Source organism: Piliocolobus tephrosceles, chromosome 2, assembly GCF_002776525.5.
Source record: "Piliocolobus tephrosceles isolate RC106 chromosome 2, ASM277652v3, whole genome shotgun sequence".
In the NCBI taxonomy this organism is placed as follows: Eukaryota; Metazoa; Chordata; class Mammalia; order Primates; family Cercopithecidae; genus Piliocolobus; species Piliocolobus tephrosceles.
The window spans coordinates 124,980,996-125,001,868 of NC_045435.1; positions in this window are offsets into that span (position 1 = coordinate 124,980,996).

A 20,873-nucleotide genomic window follows, 5' to 3' on the forward strand; every position below is an offset into this window, starting at 1 on the left:
AGCCCTGAATCACAAACACCACCACTTCCCCAACCCTGGAAGCCGTAGTATACTGAAGAGAGCTTCTCTGGGCACTGGGGGAGGGAGATCACAGCAATTGGAAGGCACTGAACTCAGAGCTGTCCTGTTAGAGCAGAAAGAAAAACCTGACCAAACTCAGCCAATGCCCACCCACAGAAGGAGCCTTTAAACCAGCCTTAACGAGAGAGGAATCACCAATTCCAATGGACTGAACTGAGTGCCAGCAAACCTCACCACTGAGGGCTACAGCATTCTTTGTCTCCATGTAAACTCAATAGGCAGTCTACAACATAAAAACTGCAAGTCTTAGGAGGGTCTTACTGCTGAACCAGGCCCAAAGACAGTGGACTGATGGGGCACCTGCTATACTGAAACTCCAGCTAAGGCAGCCAAGGGAGTAACAGCATCACCTCCCCTCTAACCTCAGGCTACACAGCTTGTGGCTCCAAAAGACACTTTTTAAATTCCAATCGAGAAAAGGGTGGGGAGGACTTTGCTTTACATCTAGGATACCGTTCAACCACAGCATGATAGGACAATGGTCAGAGTCATGAGGCCGTCATTCCAGGTGCTGCCTCCCAAATGACATTTCTAGACACATCCTGGGATAGAAGGGATGCTGCTACTTTGAAGAGAATAACTCAGTCCTGGCAGCATTCATTACCTACTAACTGAAGAGTCCTTGGTCCCTGAATAACCAGCAGTGATATCCAAGTACTACATCGAGGGCCTTGGGTGAGCCTCCAAGACTTGCTGGCTTCAGGTGAGACTTACAACATTACTATCTGTGGTGGCTACAGAATAAAACTTCTTCTACTTGAGAAAAGCAGAGGGAAAATTAGAGGGAAATTTGTCTTGCGCCTTCAGTACTGGCAAAGCCATAGGGGAATAGGCATCAAGCAGACTCTTGACATTGCTGATCACAAGACTTGACTCTTGAATGGCATTTCTGCACTTGCTTTGGGCCATAGGGTAGTCCACTAACATGAAGGATGCCCCGCTAGGCAGTATTCACCAAAAGATGACTTAAGAGACTCTAGGCCTTAAGGGAACATCAGTGGCAGTCTGGCAGTATTCCTCATGGCCTGAGATAGCAATAGCTATGGGGTGAGGCTCCCTTACCTTTGGAAAGGAGAGAGAAGAGAGGGAAGAAATGTGTCTTGTGGTTTAAGGGCCAGCTCAGTCACAATGCAAAACACCAGGTAGACTTAAATGTTTTTGACTCTTGTCGCTGACTACTAGACAGCACTTCAGAAATCAGCTGGGACCTAGGGGACCTCACTACTCTAAAGGAAGAAACACAGGCCTGGCTGGCTTTGCCAACACTGATTTTAAAGCCCCGGGGCCTTGAGTGAACATACACAGTAGCCAGGGAGTGGTTACAGCAGGCCTTGCGCAGAACCCAGTGCTACCCTGGCTTTATGTCTCATCTAGTGCAGTCACAGTAGTGGTAGCCACAGGGGTGCTTCTGTCACTCTACCTCCAGCTTTAGATGGCTCAGAATAGGGAGGGAGAGACTCTGTATATTTGTGAGAAAGTAAGGGAAGAGAACAGGAGTCTCCAACTTGTAATCCAGAGAATTCTTCTGCACTTGGTTCAAGATCATCAAGGCAGGACCTCTATGAGTCTGCAAGAACCACAGAGTTACTGGGCTCAGGATGCTCCCTAAAGCAATTACAGCTTAGATTACTACACACAAGTCCTTTTAAATATCTGGAAAGTTTTCCCAAGATGAGCTGCTACAAATACACTCTGACAGTGAAGATTACAATAAATACTTAACTCTTCAATGCCCAGACACTAAAGAATGTCTACTAGCATCAACAACATCCAGGAAATCATGACCTTATCAAATGAACAATTGTAGAAAAGCAGAGATACTACATGACCTTTCACCAAGAGAATTCAAAATAGCTGTGTTGAGAAAATTCAAGATAACATAGAGAAGGAATTCAGAATTCTATCAGATATATTTAACAAAGATGGAAATAATTTTAAAGAATCAAGCGGAAATTCTGGAGTTAGAAAATGCAATAGGCTTACTGAAGGATGCCTCAGAGTCCTTTAAAAGCCAAATGAGTCAAACACATGAAAGAATTATTTAACTTAAAGACAGGTTATTTAAAAATTCCCAGTCAGACAAGACCAAAGGAAAAAGAATAAAAAACGATGGCATGCCTACAGAATCTAAAAAACAGCCTCAAAAGGGCAAATCTAAGAGTTATTGTCCTTAAAAAGGAGGTAGAAAAAGAGATAAGAGTAGAAAGTTTATTCAAATAAATAAGAGGGAACTTCCCAAGCTAGTGAAAGATATCAGTATCCAAGAACAAGAAGGCATAGCAGTGCTTGCCAACCTTTCTGGCGTGAGGGCCTGGCTTTCAAAAAGGTAACTTTTTCATGACCCTTGGAGAGTGGGGTGATTTTGGGAGGAAACTTCTTAGTGTTCTCTAACCCAGGGGTTCTTAAACCCCTGCCATGGACCAGTAGAGATCCGTGGCCATTTAGGAATCTTCAGATTCCCCAGGCATTAAGAATCTTATAAGGAGCATACAACCTAGATCCCTCATATGCCCAGTTCACAATAGGGCATGTGCTCCTATGAGAATTTAATATCACCACTTACCTGACAGGCGGCAAAACTCAGGTGGCAATGATCTCCCACCTGCCACTCACCTCCTACTGTGTGGTCCAATTCCTAACTGACCATAGACCACTACTGGTCCATGGCAGAGGTTTAAGAACCCCAGGTTAGAGAACACTAAGCAGATTTAATCCAAATAATATTGTTTTAAGACATTTAATAATGGAACTCACAAAGGTCAAGGATAAAGAACGTGTCCCAAAACAGCAAGAGAAAAGAAAAAAATAACACACAATGGAGCTCCAATATGACTGGCAGCAGACTTTTCAATTGAAACCTTGTAAGCCAGAAGACATTATTAGTAGAAGAAAAGAAATAATAAAGACCATGGCAGAAATAAATGCAATAAAAATGAAAAACAAACAAACAAACAAAAAGTTCCTTTCTTAAAATGTTAAACAAAATTGACAAGAATTTAGGCAGACTGAGAGAAAAAGAGAAAATATTCAAATAAATGAAATAAGAAATGAAAAGGAGACATTAAAACTGATACTGCAGAAATTCAAAAGATTATTAGTGACTACAGGAGCAACTATATGCCAATAAATGAGTAAATCTATAAGAAATGAACAAATTCCTAGATATATATAACCTACCAGCATTGAACTGGGAAGAAATATAAAACTTGAACAGACTATTAACAAGTAATGAGATTAAAGCCATAAGAAACAGGATCCAACTAAACAAAAGCCTGGACCCTATACCTTCACTGTTGAACTCTGCCAAAGACTTAAAGAAGAATGAATATCAATCTTACTTAAACTATCCCCAAAAAATGAAGGTGGAGGGAATATTTACACACTAGTTCTATGAAGCCAGTATCACCATGATACCAAAAGCAAAGACAAGTCCAAAAAAGAAAACCACAGGCCAATATCTCTGATGAGTGTCAATGCAAAGCTCCTGAACATAATTATAGCAAAACAAATTTAACAATACATTAGAAAGATCATTCATCACGACCAAGTGAGATTTATCCCTGAGATGCAAAGATGCTTCAACATATACAAATAAATGAATATGATACATCATAAAAACAGAATGAAGAATAAAAGCCATACGATCATTTCAGTTGATGCTGAAAAAGCATTTGATAAAATTCCACATCGCTTCATCCTAAAAACCCTAAAAACCTGGGTAGAGAAGAAACATATGTCAACATAACAAATATCACGTATGACAGACCCTCCCCGCTAATATCATAATGAATGGGGAAAATCTGAAAGCCTTTTCTCTGAGATCAGGAACATGACAAGGATGCTCACTGTCACCACTGTTATTCAACACAGTACCGGAAATCCTAACTAGAGTAATCAAACAAGAGAAAGATATAAAGGGCATCTAAATTGGAAAGGAAGAAGTCAAATTATTCCTGTTTGCAGATGATACAATTTTATATTTGGGAAAACCTAAAGACTTCACTAAAACATTATTAGAACTGATAAGTTCCTATGAGAATTTAATGCCATGGCTTATCTGACAGGAGATAAGAACTGATGAACAAATTCAGTAATGTTACAAGATACAAAATAAACAAATAAAAAGGAACAGGAAATCTATGTTGCTACTATAACCAGTACCATTTCTATATGCCAACAGTGAACAATCTGAAAATAAATTTAAGTAAGCCCATTTACAATAGCTATACATAAAATTAAATAAATATCTAGGAAATAACCAAAAATTAGAAAGATTTTTAGAATGAGAACTATAAAACACTGAAGAAAAAGATTGGAGAAGATACCAAAAAATTTAAAAATACTTCATTTTCCTGGATTGGAAGAATCAATATTGTTAAAATGTACGTACGACTTGAAATCTACAGATTAAATGCAACACCTATCAAAACATCAATGGCATTCTTCACAAAAATAGAAAAAAAAATAGTCTAAAATTTATATGAAACCACAAAAAACCCAGAATAGTCTAAGAAATCCTAAGCAAAAAAAAAACATTTACATTACTTGACCAAATTATATTATGGGGCTATAGTAAACAAAACAGCATAATACTGGCATAAAAACAGATACATAGACAAATGGAATAAAATAGTGAACCAGAAACAAATTCACACGCCCTGACAAAAGTTTCCAAGAACATGAACTGAGGAATAGATTGTCTCTTCAATAAATGGTGCTAGGAAAACTGTGTATCCACATCCAGGGGAAAAATTCTAGACCTCAATTTCTCACCATATACAAAAATCAAATTAAAATGAATTAAACACTTAAATCTAAGATCTGAAACTATGAATCAACTACAAGAAAATATTGGGAAAAATCTTCATAACACTGATCTAGGCAAAGATTTTTATAGAAGTACCCACAATCATAGGCAACAAAAGTCAATATGGACAAATGAGAGTGCATCAAGTTAAAATGCTTCTTCACAGCAAAGGAGACAATCAATAAAGTGAATAATCAGCCCAGGGAATGAGAGAAAATGTGATAAAGCATTAATAACCAGAATATATAAGGAATTCAAGCAACTCTATATGAAAAAAATTAACAATCCAATAAAATATGGACAAAATATTTGAATAGACATTTCTCAAAGAAGACAAACAAATGACAAACAGGCATATGAAAACGTGTTCAGCATCATTGATCATTAGATAAATGGAAATCAAAACTACAATGAGATATCATCTCACCTCGGTTAAAATAGATTATGTACTAAAGACATGAAATAACAAATGTTGGTGATGATGTCGAGGAAAGGGAACACTTGTACATTGTTGGCTGGCACAATGTAAATTGGTACAATGTAAATTAGTATAAGCACTATGGAGAACAGTTTGGAGGTTCCTCAAAAAATTAAAAATTGAACTAAAATATGACCCAGGAATTTCACTGCTTAGTATATGCCCCAAGAAAGGAAATCAGTATATTGCAGAAATATATGCATTCCTATGCTTGCTGCAGCACTGTTTACAATAGCTCAATTTAACCTAAGTGTCCATTAACAGATGAATGGATAAAGAAAATCTGATACATATACACAAAGGAGTATTATTTGGCCATAGAAAATAATGAGATCTTGTCATGTGTAACTACATGAATGGAACTGGAGATCATTATGTAAAACGAAATAAGCCAGACACAGAAAGACAAAAATTGCATGTTCTCATTTATTTGTGTCATCTGAAAATTAAAAAAAATAAAATAAACTCATGAACATAGAGAGTAGAACGATGGTTACCAGAGGCTGGGAAAGGTAGTGGAGGACTTCAGTGGAAGTGGGAATGGTTAATGCATACAAAAAAAAAAAGGGAGGAATAAATAGAATTTGTTATTGGATCACACAATAGGGTGACTACAGTCAATAATAACCTAATTGTACTTTTTGCAATAAATTAAAGAGTGCAACTGGATTTTTGTAAGTCAAAAAATAAATACTTGAGGGGATTAATACCCCACTCCCCATGGTATGCTTATTTCACATTGCATGCCCGTATCAAAACGTCTAATGCACCCCTTTAAATATATACACCTACTATGTACCCATAAATATTTTAAAAATTTTTTAAAAACTCTAGAAACCCTATTAAATAATCTATTCTTTAAGCTCTGGACTAGCACATAGTAAATTCTCAAATATATTAAGGTATATTTGTAAATTTTCTCTTTTATTCTACTAAATCCATACGTTTTTATGCCAATATTTACAATTTATTTTAGTATCTGATATTCTGATATCTAATTAAACTGATAAACCTCTACCATCACAACAACCCCAACCCAAATATATGTATACATTGCTCTTTGTTCCTTTAAAAATTTGATATCATTAGACATTAATAAATAGGAAAAATTTATTCATTTTTCAAACCATTTTCAAACATTTTCTGTTTCAGAACTACGTTTTTCTGTTTGATTTAATAACACAATATGTTCACATGAGTATTTTATTCAATTAAAAGTTGTCAATAGCTTAAAAGTCTCCTTAACTCTGAAAAACAAAACAAAGGATCAGCAACATTTTAAGCAAAAAGTCAAATATATTACTTTAGATGTCTATTAGTTTAGTTCCTGCAGTTAATTTCTGTCCTGCTCAATATTCATGAACATTTCAGCTGTGCATTAGTCCTGAAAGTTTTCCCTCTATCTTGATGTCACAATCTCCAAAGTTATCAGAAATCTTCATTCCTCAGTTCCAGGAATTTCCCATCCCTTTTCTGGAAAACTCATGAATAATGCTTGTTTCGCATATAATCAGGAAATAACTGTAAATATGGGCAACCAGTAGTCCTTGGCACTTCTCTGCCAATGGAGTAGCCATTCCTTTATTCCTTTATTTTCCTAAGAAACTTTCTTTCATTTCAAATAAACAGAAAATATGGATGATTTTATTTACACACAGTATCTATTCCAAGAAAATAATTGATTCTTCACTCATCTTTCCATCCCACGATATAAATGTTTAAGCTAAGTTTCTTCCTGTCTTCTTTTCACCTTTTGAAATCTTAAGATTGCTTTTACATTATATTTCAGGTGTAACTTAAAGGATGTAGAGCTTGTCCCTTTAGTCTTAAGAATTTTAACCTACTAGTTGTTTATATATGTATTAAACTGTAAATTGAATTATATATGTTGTAAATTTCCTTGCTCATGAAACTTTATCCTCCTTATCTTTATCCTCCTTAGCCCTATACATGTTCCTAATTCCTCTTTATCTTGCCCTATACATCTCTGTACTGTTTCATTTTTGTTAATTAGACTTTTCTCCACGATTTGATTCAGTGTATCAAACACTCTTAATTCTTGTGTAATCACAATAATTTATAAAACTATCTGAAACGATATCTAATTTACTGCCTTTTAGTTCACAGTGCTATAGTTAAGAATGTAATGTATGTCTAATTGTTTTTTCTTTAGCGTTTCTTGCTCTCCCAGGGTTTGTCTTTGACCTAAGCATTCCAAAGTACTCCTAGCTATATTAAGAACATTAACTCTGATTCAGCCACTTGGCCAGATTATGTGTCTATGCCATAGATTCTTCAACTGTAAAATAGTATCTAAATCACAGGTTGATGGTAAAGGTTAAGTGAGTTAATATATTACAAATACTTACAGCAATGTCTGACACTTGGTAAGTGCTATATAAGTGCATTGTCTTTAAAATTATGATGATTATTATTACTATTATAATCATTTTGTTATTATTATCAATCCAACCTACAAGTTGATGACTGTTTTTATTTGGAAAATTCAGGTCTTTTTTTCTTTCTATGCTTTTTATTTCAAGAGTGTTTACTTCTATTATTTATTTCCACTATTTAAATATTTAGTGAAATCCCACTATTTAAATATGAGTCTCATGTATTATGTGTTTTCACATTGCTGATAAAGACATACTTGAGACTGGGCAATTTACAACTAAATGAGGTTTAAAGGACCTAAAATTCCACACACTGGGAAGGTCTCACAATCGTGGCAAAAGGTGAAAGGCATGTCTCACATGGCAGCGGAAAACAGAAGAGAGCTTATGCAGGGAAACTCCTGTTTTTAAAACCCTCAGATCTCATGAGACTTATTCACTATCACAAGAACAGCACAGGAAAGGCCCATCCCCATGATTCAATTACCTCCCACCAAGTTCCTTATGACACATGGGAATTGTGGAAGTTACAATTCAAGATGAGATTTTGGGTGGGGACACAGCCAAACCATATCATTCCATCCCTAGCCCTGCCCAGATCTCATTTCCTCACATTTGAAAACCAATCATGCCTTCCCAACAGTCCCCCAAAATCTTAACTCATTTCAGCATTAACTCAAAAGTTCACAGTTCAAAGTCTCATCTGAGACAAGGCAAGTCTCTTCTGCTTATGTGCTAGTAAAATCAAAAGCAAAGTAGTTACTTCCTAGATACAATGGGGGTATGGGCATGGGGTAAATACACTCATTCCAAATGGGAGAAATTGGCCAGAACAAAGGGACAACAGGGCCCATGTAAGTTTAAAATCCAGAAGGACGGTCAAATCTTAAAGCCCCAAAGTGATCTCCTTTGACTCCATGTCTCATATCCAGGTCATGCTGATGCAAGAGATGTGTTCCCATGTTCTTAGGCAGCTTTGCCCATGTGGCTTTGCAGGGTATAACCTCCATCCCAGCTACTTTCACAGGCTGGCTTTGAGTGTCTGTGGCTTTTTCAGGTGCATGGTGCAAGCTCTCAATGTATCTACCATTCTGGGGTCTGGAAGATGGTGGCTGTCTTCTCACAGCTCCACTAGGAAGCAGCACCCCAGTAGGGACTCTGCCGCCTCCACCCCTCCAGACTTTAGGCACCAAGGAGCATGGGAAGGAGTCCAAGGGGGAGCTGAGGACAGTTCAGCATGGCCTGTAGCGACTCCTCAACATTAACAGCTGGTCGCAGTGGGTGCCATCGACAGCAGGTTGATGGTGACAGGAGGCAGACAGGCTCCTGGGCGGAAATGAGTGGGTCCCCAGTGAAGCTTCACCTTCAAACTGGGAATGGCCTGAAGCATGGAGGGCCGGGTTGTCAGTTCCATGGACCATAGTGAGGACTTATGGTACTTTTTCCAGGCCTACCCATGGCCGCACATGGACCAATCAGCACAAACTTTCTCCACCAGCCAAAGAGACTTCCAGATAGAAAAGTGACACCACAAGGGTCCTGTGGCAAAATCACACTAAGCCTTTTGTATTGGTTTGTTTTTACGATGCTGTGAAGAAATTCCCAAGACTGGGTAATTTATAAGGAAAGAAGTTTAATTGACTCACAGTTCTGCAGGGTTAGGGAGGCCTTAAGAAATTTACATTCATAGAGGAAGGAAAACAAACACATCCTTCTTCACATGGCAGCAGGAAGAAGTGTGGAGCAAAGGGGAAAAATCCTTCTAAAAAATCATCAGATCTCGTACAAATTCACTCACTATCATGAGAACAGCATGAGGGTAACTGCCCCCACGATTAAATTACTTCCCACTGGATCCCTCCCATGATACGTGGGGATTATGGGATGAGATTTGGGTAGGGACACAAAGCCTAACCCTATCACATTTATTAGTTGAGTTTGTTGTTCTCAAAAAGTATTTTATATAAGCTATAATGCTTTCTTGCTTAGTAATTTTCTGATTCTATGGATAACAGTGTTTCTTTTCATTCTTAGAGTTCTCAAATATTAAGTAAATATTTAAAAAAATTAAAACATTTTCAAATATTAACTCTGTTCAATAAATCATAATACCATAGTAATTAGTAATTAATTTTAGTTTGCAAAAAATAACATATTTGATTTCTTTGTCAAATAAGTTGAGAATGTTTAATTAATCATGATCTCATTTAAAATATGCCCTAGTATTCTATTTTGTTAAAAAATTGCTAGAATACTTCATAAAAACAGATTTAGACAAAATAGTGATTAGAATTTGAAACAGCATAAATTAATACAGTATTTAAATTTGGCTATTTTTAATTATTAAAATAAATTAATATTGAGAATATTTTCACCATGTTCTTTGAAAAACTTTAAAAGTTTATTGTTGTTATCGTAACTCAATCCTGACAAATTTGCTATTTGTTTCAGTAATTTTTTGCATATCTAAATAGAAATGTATCTTATTCCAGCATTTATTATTTCTCACATAGAGATTAAGACAGGATCCAATATAATCAATATAATCATTTTTAAGAGCTGAAACTGTGTAAAATTGTTCTTCAGTTTTTTCCTACTTTCACGATTCACTGTGAGTTTTCTTATTTTAACACCCAATACTGACAAGCCTTATAGTACTATTTTTAAGAGAATGAAGAAATACAATGGCAATAGTGGAATTATTTTTCTTGTATAAATGTAAATACAGCAAGAAAAAGAATAGCTCACTGAACAAAGTCTGTTTTTTTTGTGTGTGTCTTTATGTATTGATAAAAATCTGTAGTACCTAAATGCAATATATCTTCCATTCTCCTCTCAGACTCACAGACTCTTGTTGCTATTTTAAGAGTAACAAAAAAATAAGACAAGGGGTTATGGGAGATAAAAGAAAATAAACCCCTTTTATGTAAATGATTTCTGACCCACTTGTTCTCCTTGCAGTCACCCTGCTTTGACTTTTAAAATTATGTTTCTATAAAACTTATCTCATTGTATACCAAGATATTCCAAATGAAGAACATTTATTTTACTTATAAGCCTTCTTTTCTGTGTTTGAAAGAGGACAGGAATAATTTTTGCATATTTGTCTTTATAACTGACAGTCAATGGACAGGATAAGTAATCATTAATAATTTGTTGAAAGGATGCATATATGTGTTTGCTATTTTTAATTTTACAAAGCATAATCACATACTCCTTCTATGAAAACACAATTTCATGAAAAGCCTTTGATGAATTCCAAAATCCAATCGTTACTTTGGTAACCAGGGTAAACTGAAAACAGGACAATAATCTCTAAGGGAAAAAATGACAATGTAGGGAGTTTTTTTGATGATTACTTTCATGTGTCAATTGGACTGGACCACAGGGTGCTCAGACATTTGGTCAAGCATTATTCTTGGTGTGTCTATGAGGTGTTTTTAGATGAGATTGACATTCAAATCATTAGATGAGTAAAGCAGATTGACCTCCCCAATGTGAATGGATATCATCCAATCAATTTAAGAATTGATTATAACAAAGAATCTGAGTAAAAGGAAACTCCTTCTGCTTGCCTGATTGACCTGGGATATCAGCCCTTTTGGGATCTTGAGACTGCTGGCTTTGGGACTGGAATCTACAACATCAGTTCTCCTTGGTTTCCAGGTTCCCAACTGCAGATGGTGGGACTTTTCGGGCTTTATATCACAAGAACCAATTCCTTATTTTCATTATTTGTAATTTTCAAATTTAACTTGGTGGACATTAAGACAAATTATTGCCTTCCTATCTTTTTTACCAGCATGCCTTATTCTCCTTCTTTATTTTTCTATGTTTACCCTCTTTGGTATGGGTGGATAAACCTCAGGGGACTTAGAAGTGTCTGACCTTTGAATTTCAGCCCCAATCAATCATAAATTGAGGAATTCATCTTTAACACCTATCTTGCAAGGGTTTTGGAGGTGGTTGTGTTCTGTGGCCAAATAACCAAGGAAAAATCTGGGTTAATCAGTTTTCTTTTTAACTATATAACTTTTCTGATCCTTTACTGTCTATTGTGTGATCAATGAATAACAATATCCATGGTTAATATTTAGAAGGGTGCTGTAGAATACAGATTTCTCAAACATATTTGACTAGAATTTATTTTATTTGTGAATAATTTCTGAATTGTGTGTGTGTGTGTGTGTGTGTATGTAATCATACATAAGAAACTCTCTACAGAAATATTATTTTGGCTTGCTTCATGAGAGTACAAGTCCTCTCTTGCTATCATGACTCTCTCCTTTACCTTCAAAAGGTTTTAATTTGCAAATCTGTAAAGTGAGAGATTTGAAATATATGAGCTTTAAGATTCCAGATTTCAAGTATTATGATTCTATAAGGCTAATGTAAATATTTCATCTTTTTGATAAGTTCTGAGTAAATCAAACAACTTTAGTCAATAAATCAGATGTTTCTCTCATTATTTTTACAAGAAAACATGCATTGTCCTAACAAGAAATAAAGACCATTTATCTCTGAGAAATACATGCACACTGAAAAATGTTTAATATGATTTATGCCCATTTGAATTGTAAACAATTTCTATGGAAATATTGTACCACACACTTTCATAGTTTGTAGATTTAGCTCTCATGGCTGTGGAACTTCTTTCAGATGTCATGTTTGCACAATCTCGTGAATAGAATAAAATGCTCAGATGTTCTTGCTGTATTTTATGCCACACGTTACTTTAGTTAGATAATTTTACAGTGTGTTTCTTGGCATGCAATTCTATTATTATATTCTATCTTATAGCCATTTCATCCTATATCAGCATCACTTTCTGAATTTTTAGAAGCATTTTAATTAGTATTGTCTATATTTTTCAAGTTTTTCATTTTCTTTATAAGAAAACTGATATATAATAACAAACACATGATAAAAATATTGAAACAGGTTAATAAAAAACATCTTTTAAAATTTTTACTCTATTAGGAAAGATAAAATATTATTAAAATATTATCTGTGCTTAAAAATACTTTATCATGAGAACACAGTACATGTAAGCACACATTAAGATTTATAGCTTATTGCATTATCACAAGTTAAGCCATCATCAAAGACAGAATACATAATATGACAAATACTGTAGAATATTTCTAGTAGAAGTCCCTCTTATACTAAAGAAATCACCACTTTTTCCTCGTTCTCAAATGTACCATTGTCTTTTTTTGTTTTAAGTTTGTTTAATTTTGAAATGTATATAGACACACTCAAACAGGTTACATTCTTTCTGTTTTGCATGTGATATTATATATTTTTATCTATAGAATTTGTTCATTTTCATTGCTGTGTATAATTCCAAGTTCATTAATTTATCTATTTAACATTGGCAGATGCATTCTAATTTTTGTGTACTCTATATTTTCCTGATGCCTAAATATCTGCACCAACAGGCTGATGAATGCTCTGTCCAGGCTGCCAGGCATATCAGTGTGATAAAGTCCATCTCTGCCACAAACTTCCCTTCCTCCCATCTCCTGACTGTTACCTACTGACATTCAAATGCCCCAGTAAATTCCCCACATGCCTTTTGCTTTTGTACTTCCCCTGACTCCCAATAAAGTTACTCATCCATAGGCCCTTACTCTATCTCTGGGCTCCTCAACTTCTCGGTTGACCTCCTCTTCCTTCCTGTCTCCTTGTGTGCCATGTGACACCTCCCTCTTCTAGACCTATGAGGATAATATATCTCTTTCATTTTCATATGCCTCTCCATGGTGTTATTTTCTTTGCACAAATTAACAATTTTAACCATCAAAAAAATACCCATTTCAAGTAACTCATTTAAAATTTTTACAAGACAAGTAGGCATTTGGGTTGTTTTCATTGTGGAATTATTATGAACAATGCAGATATGAACATTGTAATGTATGATTTTCACTGCATATGTACATGTATTTTTGTTGAACATATATCTAGGAACAGAAATGCTGGGTCAAAGATATATTTACAGTAAACTGGAGCAGGTCATACCAAAGGTGTGACTACATTATGCCAATAGTGTGGAATAAGGGAGCAAGCTTATTTGTCTTACTCCATATGAAAATGTATGTTACCCAGCAACATTTATTGAAAAGGCTTTTTCTAGTACCACTGTCGTCACAAACCAGATGACCATATATGTGTGAGTCTGTTTCAGTATTCTATTCTGTTCCAGTTTTCTGTTTGTTGGTGTTTGTTTTTAATACTACTACTTAAAAACAAATGGCTTTTATTGAATTTAAAACCATTTATATGTCCACAATTATCTAAAAATCATATTCAGCAACGAATAAAGCAAATGTCATTCAACGAAGAGAGATTTGTGCCAAGTTCCAGTAGATAGCCAAGAAACTGAATTGTATAAATTGGCACACAATACCCATTGATATTATATAAGAATCCATCAAAACTGAACACTCTTGGAATATAAGCCATCAATGTTGACTATAGATCACAAGTTCTGATAGAAAGGTGACTGAGTTAATAACAGTTCTGGATTATATATATAAGATGTGTTAGCACCATTTGGGGTCCATCTGTTGAAAATACAACCAAAATTTGACTGTATCTCTGGAAAAATAGAGTTGTCTCTTTTGAGTGAGGTCTACATTAAAAACTACCAAATCAGCTATGTGTGTGCAGACAAGCATATGCATATGTCTGTTTACCTCTGGAGAAAATATGTTAAATTGAAGTTCTAATGGCAGTGGTGATTTGTCCTGAGCTTCTGTCCCTGATGTGTTTCATTGCAAAATGTATCGGATTATAATTTGACATATGTCATTAGACTTGAAGAGACTGACATTGAAAAATCACAACAGCTACGAAAAATACATACTTTTTGTCAATTAGATTCAAATCAGCCACTTCAAAAATGGAAGTATATATTTTAACTGATAAATATGAAACAAGTTTAAACCCTTCCAATGTTTGTCAGCTGTTTCATCAATTGCAATTTCGATGACCTAGAAAAGATATGGAATAGTGCATATGCTTCAAGTACTCTTCATTAAAGGGATCAAAAATTGTAATTAATATACATGAATTGACTTTTTTCAAGGAAGGAAATGTGTTAACGTTTTAAAACGAATTTGAACTCAATCAGAGATTGTTTTATTGTATTTATGGGATAAATCAAATATTAATGTCTCAAATACATTTTAAAGTTTAATAAGAAAGCTCACTTCAAAAAAAAAGCCTATAGGAAATTATTTTCATCACAATAATTCCATTTATGTAAGCTGGTCATAGAACTAGTAATTTGATTTTTAAGTCAGGTTTTATGTGATTATTCCTTAATCTGTACTGTGAGTTGGATTATCCCCAAAAGATAAATTCTAGTACTAACTTCCATGACCTATGAATGTGATCTAATTTAGAAACTGAGTCTTTGCAGCTGTAATCAGGTTAAAATTATCATACCTGTTTAGGGAGGAGCCCAATCTAATTACTAATGTTCTTTTAAGAACAGGAAAACTTGAACACACCGATGCGCAGAGGGAAGACAATGTTAAAACACAGACGGAGGAAGGCCACATGATAGTGGAAGCAAAGGCTGTTATATAAATCTATCACTCTGAGTTTTTTAAACTGCCTAATTTTTAATATCCCTAAGCAAGTATCATTGTCCAACTTACAATAATTCAGTATATATATAAAATTATGACACATATTTAAAAAATCCAATGAAAATATATTACTTTTCTCTGAATAATTTCAAATAAATTATCTAGAGAATTTTATATTCATAATTTGAAAGCTATGTTTTATTAGGAGCCCAACAGGTGTTGCACTGGACTTTTAAATACCAAACATTGAGCAAACTAATTTCTATCTGTCAAATTAACTATATTGTCTTTTATACATGCATTTATAATCAAACTATTTACTAGTGACAGTAAATAAATATTAAAAACATGGAAAAATTAACAGCATTTGAATTCCTGGTTTCTTTTTGTAATTTACATTTATGAAATATATATATATATATATATATATATACACATACATACACATAATATATATAAACATTGTTCTAAAATCTTATTTCTTAAGTTTTTTTCAGAAATATTGATACTATATAATTGTAAATAATTTAGATATTATATTGGAGTCATTTCTTATTATTTTATATAAATAGAGATTTAAAACTCCTAATGTGGGACACAAAAAATTCCTTAGGAAATGTACATATGCTTTGGGATAAATCAAATATTAATGTTTCAAATACATTTTAAAGTTTAATAAGAAAGTTCACTTCAAAAAAAGCCTATAGGAAATTATTTTCATCACAAAAATTCCATTTATGTAAGCTGATCATAGAACTAGCAATTTTTTTTATATCAGGTTTTATGTGATTATTTCTTAATCTGTATTGTGGGTTGGATTATCCCCAAAAGATAAAGTCTAGTACTAACTTCCACAACCTATGAATGTGATCTAATTCAGAAATTGAGTCTTTGCAGATGTAATCAGGTTAAAATTGTCATACCTGCTTAGGGAGGACCCTAATCTAATTACTAATGTGCTTTTAAGAACAGAAAACCTTGAAAATGCACATACACAGAGGGAAGACCATGTTAAAACACAGAGGGAAGAAGGCCACATGATAGCAGAGGCAAAGGCTGAAATGATGCCATGTGACTGACAGCTAAAGAATGATAGGGATTGCCAGTACCACAAGAAGCTAAAAAGAGGCAAAAGAAAAAAAAAAAAAAAAAAAAAAAAGACTCTTAGAGCCTTCAGAGAGAGCATGGTCCTATTAACTTTTATATTTTGGACAGCTAGTCTCCAGAACTGTTGGAGAATAAATATCTGTTTCTGTAAGCCACACAGTTTATAGTAATTTGTTATAGTAGCCCTAGGAAAATAATATCCACTAGAAACTTATTCATAAAACTATATATTAGATGGAACATGTAAAAAAATAGTTTTTCAATTACATTTCGAGATATGTGTTAAATAGCTTTTTATAACAGTCTTTTACACATCTGAATGAAGGGCTAGCAAGCACCTTTTTCACATTGTGGCAGGAGAGAGATAGCAAAGGGGGAAGTTCCACACACTTTAAACCATCAGAGTTCATGAGAACTCACTCACTGTCACAAGAACAGCAAAGGGGAAATCTGTCCCCCATGATCCAATCACTTCCCACTAGCTGCCTCCCCTGACATATTGGGATTAAAATTCAAAATGAGATTTGAGTGGGGACACAGAGCCAAACCATATTATTCTGCCCCAGACTTCTCCTAAATTTCATGTACTTCTCACATTTCAAAACACACTCATGCCTTCCCAACAGTCTCCTGATGTCTTAACTCATTCCAGCATTAACTCAAAAGTCCAAGTCCAAAGTCTCATCTGAGAAAAGTCAAGTCCCTTTTGCCTATGAGACTATAAAATCAACACTGAGTTAGTTACTTCAAAGATTCAATGGTGGTACAGACATTGGGTAAATACTCCTATTCCAAAAGGGAGAAATTGGCCAAAACAAAGGGGCTACAGGCCCCAAGAAAGTCTGAAACCCAGCAGGGCAGTCATTAAATCTTAAAGTTCCCAAGTAATATCCTTTGACTTTATGTCTCACATCTAGGGCTTGCTGATGTAAGGGGAGGGTTCCCAAGGCTCTGGGCATCTCTGCCCCTGTGACTCTACAGGTTATGGACACCATGGCTGCTTTCACTGGTTGGCATTGACTGCCTATAGTTTTTCTAGGTGCATAATACAAGCTGCAAGAGGATGCACCATTCTGGATACTAGATTATGGTGGCCCTCTTTTCACAGCTACACTAGGCATTGCCCCAGTGGGGACTGTGTGTGGGGACTTGAACCCTGCATTTCTCCTCCACACTGCCCTAGTAGAGGGTCTCCATGAGGGCTCTGCCCCTGCAGGAGACTTTTGCCTAGACGTCTAGGGGTTTCCATACATCCTCTGAAATCTAGGTGGAGGTTCCCAAAGTTCCACTCTTACCTTGTGGGTAGCCTCAGGCTACATCATGTGGAAGCTACTAAGGGTTGGGGTTTGTGTTCTCTGAAGCAATGGCCCAAGATGTACTTAGACCCTTTTTTGTCATGGTTGGAGCTGGAGTGTCTGGGACACAGGATGCCATGACCCAAGGCTGCACAGAGCAGCGGGGCCCTACACCAGGTCCGCAAAACCATTTTTCCCTCCTGTGTGTCTGAGCCTGTGATGCAAAGGGCTACTGTGAAGGCTTCTGAAAGGCATTGGAAGTATTTTCCCCATTGTCTTGGTTATTAACTTTAGACTATTCTTTACTTATGCAAATTTCTGCAGCCTTTAATTCTTCCTCCAGAAAAGGGGTTTTTCTTTTCCACCACATGGTTGATTTGCAAATTTTCCAAATTTTTATGCCCTGCTTCCTTTTTAAATACAAGTTCTCTTTGTTTATGCAAATGAGCACAGGCTTTTAGAAGCAGTCATGCCACATCTTGAATGCTTTGCTGCTTGAGAATTTCTTCTGCCAAATACCCTAAGTAATATCTCTGAAGTTTAAAGTTCCACAAATCTCTAGAGCAGGGACACAATGCCACCAGTCTCTTTGCTAAAGCATAGCAAGAGTGATCTTTATTCCAGTTCCCAATGAGTTCCTAATCTCCATCTGACACCTCCTCAACATGGCAAGGCCCTACTTTCCTGGTTCCAATTTTCTGTATTAGTCCATTCTCACACTGCTGTAGAAACATACCTAAGACTGAATCATTTATGAAGAAAAGACTTTCAAGCAGCTCATGGCCTCAGGAAACTTACAATTTTGGTGGATGGGCTAAGGGGAAGCAAGCACTTTCTTCCCATGGTGGCAGGAGTGAGAGAGCAAAGCAGGAAGTGCCACACACTTTTAAACCATCAGAGCTTATGAGACCTCACATACTATCAGGAGAATGGCAAGGGAAGAAATCTGCCAACATGATTTAAGATCCTCCTAACAGGTCTCTCTGCCAACATTAAGAATTACAATTCAAGATGAGATTTCAGTGGAGAAACGGAGCCAAATCATATTCACTTCCTTTGGGGCAGTTTTGCTCTTATTTGTCTAGTTTCTCTAGGTGTTAGATTGTTAATTTGAAATCTTTCTAACTTTTTGATGTGCATGTACAGCAATAAAAGTTTTCCTTTTAACATTGCTTTAGCTGTTTCATAGAGATTCTGGTATGTTGTATCTTTGTTTTCATTAGTTTTATAGATTTTTTTAATTTCTGCCTTAATTTTATTTTTTTACTCAAAAGTCCTTCAGGAGCAGATTGTTTAATTTTCATTAAATTGTATGGTTCTGAAATATTTCCTTAATATTGATTTCTGTTTTTATTCCTCTGTTCTCTTAGTGTGAAGTTCATATGGTTTTATTTTTTAAACTTGTTCACAATTGATTTACAACTGATCATATGTTCAATTTTAGAGTATGTGCCATGTGAGGACCAGAAAAATGTGTCTTCTGTTGTGGTTTGGTGGAGAGTTCTGCAGATTTTGTTAGGTTAATTTGGTCAAGTGGCAAGTTTAGGTCACAAATAACTTTGTTAGTATTCTGCCACAGTGTTCTGTCCAGTACTGTCAGAGGGGTGTTGAAGTCTCCCATTATTATTTTGTGGTTATCTGAGTCTCTCTGTAATTCTCTAATAGTTTGTTATGTAAATCTGGGCCCTCCAGGTTTCGTTGCATATATATTTAGGACAGTTAAGTCTTCTCGTTGAAGACTTTTTCATTATGTAATGCCCATCTTTGTCCTCTTTGATCATTGTTGAAGTATATTTTGTGTGAAATAAGAATAATGGTCAGGGCCAGGCACAGTGGCTCACACCTGTAATCCTAGCACTTTGGGAGGACAAGGTGAGCAGATTATGAGGTCAGGAGATTGAGACCATCCTGGCTAATACTGTGAAACTCCATCTCTACTAAAAATACAAAAATTAGCTGGGCATGGTGGCAGGTGCCTGTAGTCCCTGCTACTCAGGAGGCAGAGGCAGGAGAATGGCATGAACCTGGCAGGTGGAACTTGCAGTGAGCCAAGATCCTACCACTGCCACTGCACTGCAGTCTGGGCAACAGAGCAAGACTCTGTCTCTATAAGAAAGATAAAAAAAATAATAATAATAAGAGTAGTGGTCAAGAATGGTATCTCACTCCTATAATCCCAGCACTTTGGGAGGCCAAGGCAGGTGGATTACCTGAGGTGGGGAGTTTGAGACCATCCTGGCCAACATGATGAAACCCCATCTCTACTAAAAACACAAAAACTAGCCAGGTGTGGTGGCAGATGCCTGTAATCCAAGCTGCTCAAGAGGCTGAGACAGGAGAATATCTTGAACTTGGGAGGCCAAGGTTGCAGTGAGCTAAGACTGCGCCACTGTAATCCAGCCTGGGCAACAAGAGAAAACCTCTGTCTCAAAAAAAAAAAAAAAAAAAAAAAAAACTGTTTTGAGAGTTTTTTGTTTTTTTTTTTTCAATTTGCTTGATAGATCTTTCTCCATTCCTTTACTTTGATGCTATATGTATCTGTGCATGTGAGATGGGTCTGTTGAAGACAGCATACAGTTGGGTCTTGCTTCTTTACTCAACTGGCTACTCTGTGCCTTTTAAATGGGGTATTTAGCCCCTTCATGCTCAAGGTAAATATTGATGTGTGTGGATTTAATCCTGTCACTGTATTGTCAGCTGGTTGTTCTCCAGACATGATTGTGTAGTTGTTTATAGTGACAATAGTCTGTTTACTTAAGTGTGTTTTTATGGTGGCCAGTAACAGTCTTTCATTTCCATGTTTAGCACTCTCTTCAGGACCTCTTGTAAGATAAGTTCAGTGGTAAGAAATTCCCTTAACATGTGCTTTTCTAAAAGGTATCTTATATGTTTGCCTATGAAGCTTAGTTTGGCTGTATATAAAATTCTTGGTTAGAAATTTTTTTCTTTAAGAAAGATGAAGACTGGCCCCTAACCTCTTCTGGCTTGTAGGATTTCTGCTGAAAGGTCTGCTATAAGACTGATGGAATTCTTTTTGTAGTTGACCTGTCTCTTCTCTCTAGCAGATTTTAGCATTTTTTCTTTCATGCTGACCTTAGAGAATCCAATGAT